Source organism: Mesoplodon mirus (genome assembly GCF_964341445.2).
Source record: "Mesoplodon mirus genome assembly, chromosome: 3".
NCBI classification, from domain to species: Eukaryota; Metazoa; Chordata; class Mammalia; order Artiodactyla; family Ziphiidae; genus Mesoplodon; species Mesoplodon mirus.
The window spans coordinates 103,297,104-103,304,015 of NC_138978.1; positions in this window are offsets into that span (position 1 = coordinate 103,297,104).

A 6,912-nucleotide genomic window follows, 5' to 3' on the forward strand; every position below is an offset into this window, starting at 1 on the left:
GGGGAGAGGGGCTCCAGGCAAGACAGTTCCATGTCCCCTGAAGCAGGCCCTGAGCCTGGTGCAGGGATATTGGCACCAGAGCCCAGAGTCAATCGTCCTCAATCAATCAGCAAATATTTATTGAGTGATTACAGCATGGGGAGCTGCAGCTGAGTAGAAGGGAAAATGTGTGTGAACCCAGTTTACTTTCCATGGCCGGTTCCCTCCGGCCATATCATCACTACTACTTCTATGAATGATTGTAGTTAACATTCATTGAACATCTTCTCTGCACCAAGGGTCTGGTTATCTCTGGTATTGACTTTTTATAAACTCTCTAAGGCATGTAGTATTATTTCCACTTAACAGATGAGGAATCTGGGGCTTAAAAGAGGTTCCTACGTGGCTCCAGCTTTTGCAGCTAGAAAGCAGATCTGGATCTGAAACCCAGTTTCAAACCCAAAGTCCTTTACTAGTGATGGCCAACATCTGCAGGCGTCTTCCAAGAGGACAGAGTATTTTCTAGGAAATTTCTAATTTGATACTAACACTACTCACGGGAGTTCACAATTGTTATAATCCTCATTTTACAGATGAAGAAACTGAGGTGCAGAGAGTTCCAGCAAGTTGCCAAAGTCCCTGTCTGAGGTGAAGACAAATCCTGCAACACCACACCGAGGACTGGATCATCTCATTTTGGCCCCTGCTGCCTTCTAGCACAGAGCTGGGCAATGTAGTCTCTTAGAAGGAATTAATTCCGGGAACGGAATTCTTTTCTTTTCTTTTTTTTTTGGCGGCACCGTGTGGCTTGTGGGATCTTAGTTCCCCATCCAGGGATCGAACCCAGGCCCCCTGCAATGGAAGCGTGGAGTCCTAACCACTGGACTACCAGGGAATTCCCAGGAACAGAATTCTAACCTAACAGCCCCAAAGAGCCCCCAGGCATCGTCGTAGGACTGCCTGGATTCTGTCCCAGACTCCTGTTCCTGGGAGGAGAGAAGGGAAGGGCGCTCCAGGCCTGATGACCAGGCTGCTCTGGGGGCTAGCAGCCCCACGCCTGAGAGATGGAATGTGAGGGAGAGGGCGGGAGCTGTACCGGCTGGACAATCAGGAGGCTTTCTAATGAATGGACCGATTGGTAGTTGTGGTTCTGTGGGCCAATTGTGGTTTGGGGAAGGAAAGAGGCTCCCAAGGAACACTGCATTCCTGTTTCTGACAGCAACTCCAAGTGGGAGCTGGGAGCACAGACCCTGTCCACCCCCTTGGCTCCAGGGTGAAGCCTGCCCCTCAACAACCCCGCACCCTCCTGGCCCCCAGAGCAGGGCTCTCTCCACAGCAGGATCCAGAGGACTGTTCACAGTAGGAGAGGGGCTTTTCTGGGGTGGAAGCAGCCTTGGCCATGTGCCACCTCCACCCTGCCCCATTGTTACCTGGCTGGGGCACTGCTGAGGAAGCAATCGCACCGCCGCTCCGGAGTCCTCTTTTCATGGAGTCTCGAGCAGCACCGACTGGACAACAGGCACAGTGCCCACTCGCTCTCACTATTCCTTAATAACGATAGCTCTCCCCCTTATATGGCACCCATTATATTCCAGCCAATGTCTTAAGCATTTTATACATAATAACTCAACTTTACAGAAGGCCTATGAGGAAGATGCCATTATTATCCCCATTTTACGGATAAGGAAGCTGAGGCACAGAAAGGTTAAGTAACCTACCCAGGAACACAGAGCTAGCAAGAGGCTTGGGATTTTAACCCAAGCATTATGGCCGCAGAGCTAATGCTCTTACCACACTTCACTGCTCCACCCATGAGGGCTGCTCGGACTCTTCCTACTCCTCAGGGAAAAGTGCACAGCACCAGCCAGTGGAAAGGAGATTTGCCATCTGGCTGAAGGGCCTGGGGCTGGGCTAGGACCGTGGCCCGGGGCTTAGGGCAGCCACAGAGATGAGGGCTGCAGCCTGGAGGGGGCGTCACTCTTGCCTCTCCTGCCCTCACATAGGGCAACCCTGGAAAGTCTTACCTCCTGACTCATGTCCGTGCTCTGGGCCTCCCCATCCCAACTAGCTGGGCACTCTCATGAGGAAGCCTCCTTTTGGACTTCCCAGTTGGCATTGGGCAAACCAACATAAAGAACCAAGGCAAGGAATAGCCTTAAATCACAAGAGGTGGGAGAAAGGGGTCTGTCCCCCAGCTGTATCTGGGACTAGAACCCTTCCAACCCTCAGGCTCTTCTCTGCTCCAGGTTTCTGGCTCCCTTCAGTGACTTCCAGAAGCCAAGTGGCTCCTGGCGCACTTCATACATTTCCCCATCATCACACTCACTGCCTCAAGTTGGATTGTCCCTGAGGAGTCTGTCTCCCTGGCAGGCTGTGAGCAGGGAGGGCATGTAATGCAACTGATGAGGATGAACGCAGGGCCCAGCACACAGCAGACATTCAAAAATGCCTATTGCATTAACACATGATTACAGATGGCGTAGATTTTCACTTCCTTTTTCCAGGTAATTCTCTGCCTTATTTGCTCTGAAGTCATGCAGGGCCAAAGATAGGAAGTATGCTTATCTGTTGCTTGGAAACCAGCAGACACATGATCCTCTTCATGATTCTTTTTTTCCAATGACGGTTAGGACAAACTTTCATTCTAGAAGGGTCCTCAGCTAAGGAGTTATAACTCTAGCAGGTAGGGAGCGTACTCGGGAAGCCAAAATTCATGCAAATAAATTTTTTCTTCACTTCTAGGTTAGATTGATCAGCTCTGAGGACTTCATGAGCACCTGAGAGAGCCTGTCCAGGTCTAGAAGATGGTGCCCAGCCTCCTGGCGTTGGCAGGAAGCTCAGGGCGGAAGAAAGAGCTGGACACCTGGTACAGACAGCCTCCCAGAATGCCTCCCCTTCAGAGGCAAGACTCCTGGTGGCATGGCGCTGAAGCCAGCACAAGTGTTTTTGTACCTGCAGGGACAAGGGGTATAGCTGGCTGTCCTCCAAGGGGAAGATCTGGTCTCAACACTTCTATCAGTCATTTTCCAAAGTATCAAATATTGGTTCTTGGTAGTTTACCAAATACAAGGTCTTCACAGCAGCCCTGGGAAGCCAACTGGCTGGGAGCTACCATTCCCATTCATTATTTACTTATTTATTTAAATTTATTTTTGGCTGCGTTGGGTCTTCGTTGCTGGGTGTGGGCTTTCTCTAGTTGCGGTGAGCGGGGGCTATTCTTCCTTGCGATGCATGGGCTACTCATCGTGGCAGCTTCTCTTGTTGTGGCTCAAGGGCTCTAGAGCACAGGCTCAGTAGTTGTGGCGCATGGGCTTAGTTGCTCCGCGGCATGTGGGATCTTCCTGGATCGATCCTGGATCGATCTCTTTTTCCCCTGCATTGGCAGGCGGATTCTTAACCAGTGAGCCACCAGGGAAGTCCCAACTATTCCCATTCAACTGATGAGAAACCCAGTCCAACGTCCCTCCGTTATGGCCACTTTACCACTTTCGTGCTGCACAGCTCCCCCCACCCCGCTCACCACTGCCCTATAAAAAGGGAGAAGGCATGACTAGAAAGGCAGCCCACAGAGTAATAGACCTGGGTGGGGCAGCACAGGAGATGGGTTAGTTGGGGCGTCTTAGCACACTCTGGCCATCTCTGCAGCACCTTGCCAGGAGCACGGGGACAGGAAAGCGGCATTTCCTCTGCAGCCCCAAGCTTCCAAGGCTATGCTATCCACCCCCAGTCTACTTCTTAAAGAGCCCTGGGCCACTTTAGTGGAAGGAAGAAAGAGAGAGAGAAGAAAATGAAGGAGGAAGAGGAAGAGGAGGCGGGAGAGAGGAGGGAAGGAAAATGAAAGGAATGAAGAGGGAATGAAATAAAGGGGGAAAGAAAGAAATAAAGAGGGGGAGGAAAAAGAGAAAGAGAGGGGGAAAGAAAGAAAGAAAGAAAGAAAGAAAAAAGAAAGAGAGAGAGAGAGAGAGAGAGGAAGGAAGAAAGGAAGGAAGGAAGGAAGAAAGAAAATGAAAGAGAAAGAAAGGAGTCCTTTGTGATAGAAGTCAACTCCCTAGAGAAGATCTCAAAGGGAAATTGCCTGTCAAATAATTTCAAAGAAATGACATTTTGACAACTAGCAAATGAAGCTTTCCTCCCACTTCCTCCCATCCGTCTCCATTTCTCTCTTTTCTGTCTCTCTCCTCCCACCCTTGCTTCATTCCCCTGACAAGCAGGGTCCCTCTGGTACCCCCTTCTGCCCTCCTCCAGGGTCAGCTGAGCACTGCCTTCTTGATGATGCTACATTAGGAAATCATTGAAACCCCAAATCTTGGATTGTTCCAAATTCCTCTATGCCTCCCCCAGGACCCTGCTCCGGACATGACTCCACCAGTAGTCAGCAGGAAGAACAGCAGCTACTCTGACCAGGGAGAACACAGGGGATCCAGAGTTGGGTCAATCCAGGCCTCGGTCCTGAGGCCCCCACCCCATACTGCACCAATCACGTGTGACTTTGGAGGAGGTGGCTTCACCTGTCTGAGACTCTGTTTGCTCATTTGAGGCAATATGGGTGGAACAGCTTCTAGGTCAGGTCTGTGGTTCCAACACTCTGTGACCACCAATGGGCACACACAGGCTCGCACGGGTGTAAACAGCTAAGGAGCCACATGCAGATGGAAACCATCCTGCCGGCTTGGCCCTGAGATTCAGCCAGAACCTGCCTGCCCAAGGTCTCCCAGCCAGACAGGCAGGGGCTGGAGTATCCGCCCAGTGCAGGAGAGAGCCAAGGAGATGCTGTCCAGGGGAGCCCTACCAGGCACACCATAAGTTCTTCCAGCCTCAATTTCTCCATGTCTGGTGGTAAAGCTTGCCTGAGGTCAAGCAGATTCACAACCTCTCCTTTTAAGGTAACAGAGATGAGACAGCTGCAAGTCCCACTGTGGAGTCACGGTCACCTTGCTCATCCCTCTGCAGCTCCACACAGGCAGAGACTCCCAGCATCCCATAGCCTACAATTCCAAAGTGTTCTTTCATAACCAAGCACTTATTCTGTGCTGTTCATTGCCCTAGAGACCCCCATTTGTCACCCATTTGACCTCTCATCCACTCCTTGGGGAAAGGGCTTATCGTCGCCATTGTCAAATGAAGAAAGAGGGACTCAGAAGGAATAAAGGCTTTGTCTAAAGTCACACAGCAAATGAATGGCAGAGCTGGGACTAAAGTCTGGCATTGGGACTTGCAAGTTTACTGCACCACTGTAGTGTCATTGCTTAAGACGCATTCGAGTGGGCAGCTAATACTAATACGAATGCTAATGCTAATACCAATGGCACTTACTACCTTCAGGTCCTGGGCTAAACACTTCACAGGCATCATCCTACTAAATCCTCAACACTTTGGTGAGAAATATAAACGTCTCCATTTTATAGATGAAGACACTGAGGCTAAGAGAGGTTTGTCCCAAGTCATACAACAAATGACTGGGCAGAGTTGCAAGGTCAGATAGCTTGTAAGTGGTGGACTCAGGGTTCAAACCTGGGGGTGGAAAGAATTTCCGTTAGGGGAAACAAGAACCCAAGGCTTGTGCTGACAGAGGAAGGCTGACTTCCAGAGGCAGAGCTATGTCCTGACACTGGCTTCAGTGAGCCCACAGCGTCGGGTCAGGTGAAGGAGGGAGCAGGTAAAATTTTACTCCCAGTTCAACAAGTCAAGAGGTTTATCTCCTCACATCACTTCCTCTAACCTCTTATCAGTCCTCAGAACAAGTGGTGTCAACATGTTATCTTAAATCATTTTGTACTGGGACCACTTGACAATGCCCAGGGGAAGTAAGCCCTCAGACTCCTTCCTCTGGCTGGACTCTGTCTCTGGCCTTCCTTCCTCAAGTTTCTGAACATCCAGGCCTGCCCCACACCCTTTAAGCTCTGACTACTCCCAAACCTATGAAAGCAGGGATATGCCGACATGTCCATCATCACCTTCCCAGGCCTAGCTCAGTGCCTGGCACATAGTAGCCACTTGGTGCACATTTATTAAATGAATGAATTATTCTCTAATGGCCTCATTCGATCACTATCAACTGGGTACCTATTATGTGCTGGGCACTTTCGATTTGGAGGTAAACATGGGACCAGCTTGGAGGAACTCTCAGTCCAGGGTGGGGGTGAAGTTTCAGTCTGACGATCCAGAATATAACTATCAGCACCACCTGAAATACTTTTTGGAATAATGTGGAGAATGAATGAATGAAAGACAAACAACTTAGGGAGACCACAGAGAAAGGAGCCAAATTCAGTGAGACCACAGGAAAAGGAACCATTGATCTGCCTGAGGAGTCAAAGAAGGCTTTGCTGGTGAAGGATGTGGTGTGATTTCAGCCTTGAAGGGTGAGATGTTTGCCTTAAGGACAAGTGGGGAAAGGATAATTCTAAGCAGAGGAACCAGTATGAACAAGAGCATGCAGGTGTAAAATTACTTCTTGGGGCTGGAGCAAGTGACAAGAGATGCCCCTTCCAGACCTGGCTGTATATCATGTATTTCCCAGGGGCTGGGGTTGGGTGGAGTCACAGAGAGATTGAAACATTGAACCATAGTGAATTGAAGAAAGAGAGAGCTCCTGAATTTGGCATTATGATTAATAGGCTCCTCCTATTAGGCCTCATTTAGATTCATTCTCATGTAGAGACAAAATGTGATTAATCATCTTAGTAAATGCATTTCCAAAAGCATCAAGGGAAATCTAGGGCCCAGGTGCCAATCTCCTCAGGTCTGGAGGCTCAGAAGGGAGCATGGGTAACAGCCAGCATTTACATCACCTGCAGGTCAGGTGCTGGGAGAATCTCCTAGCACACAGCAGAGCCTCCCAGCTCCCTGTCACAGGACACAACTCATCCCCTTCTGGCCAGGTAGTTAGGCTCCCTGCCTCTACCCTGACACCAGAACAGGAGACAGAGGCTG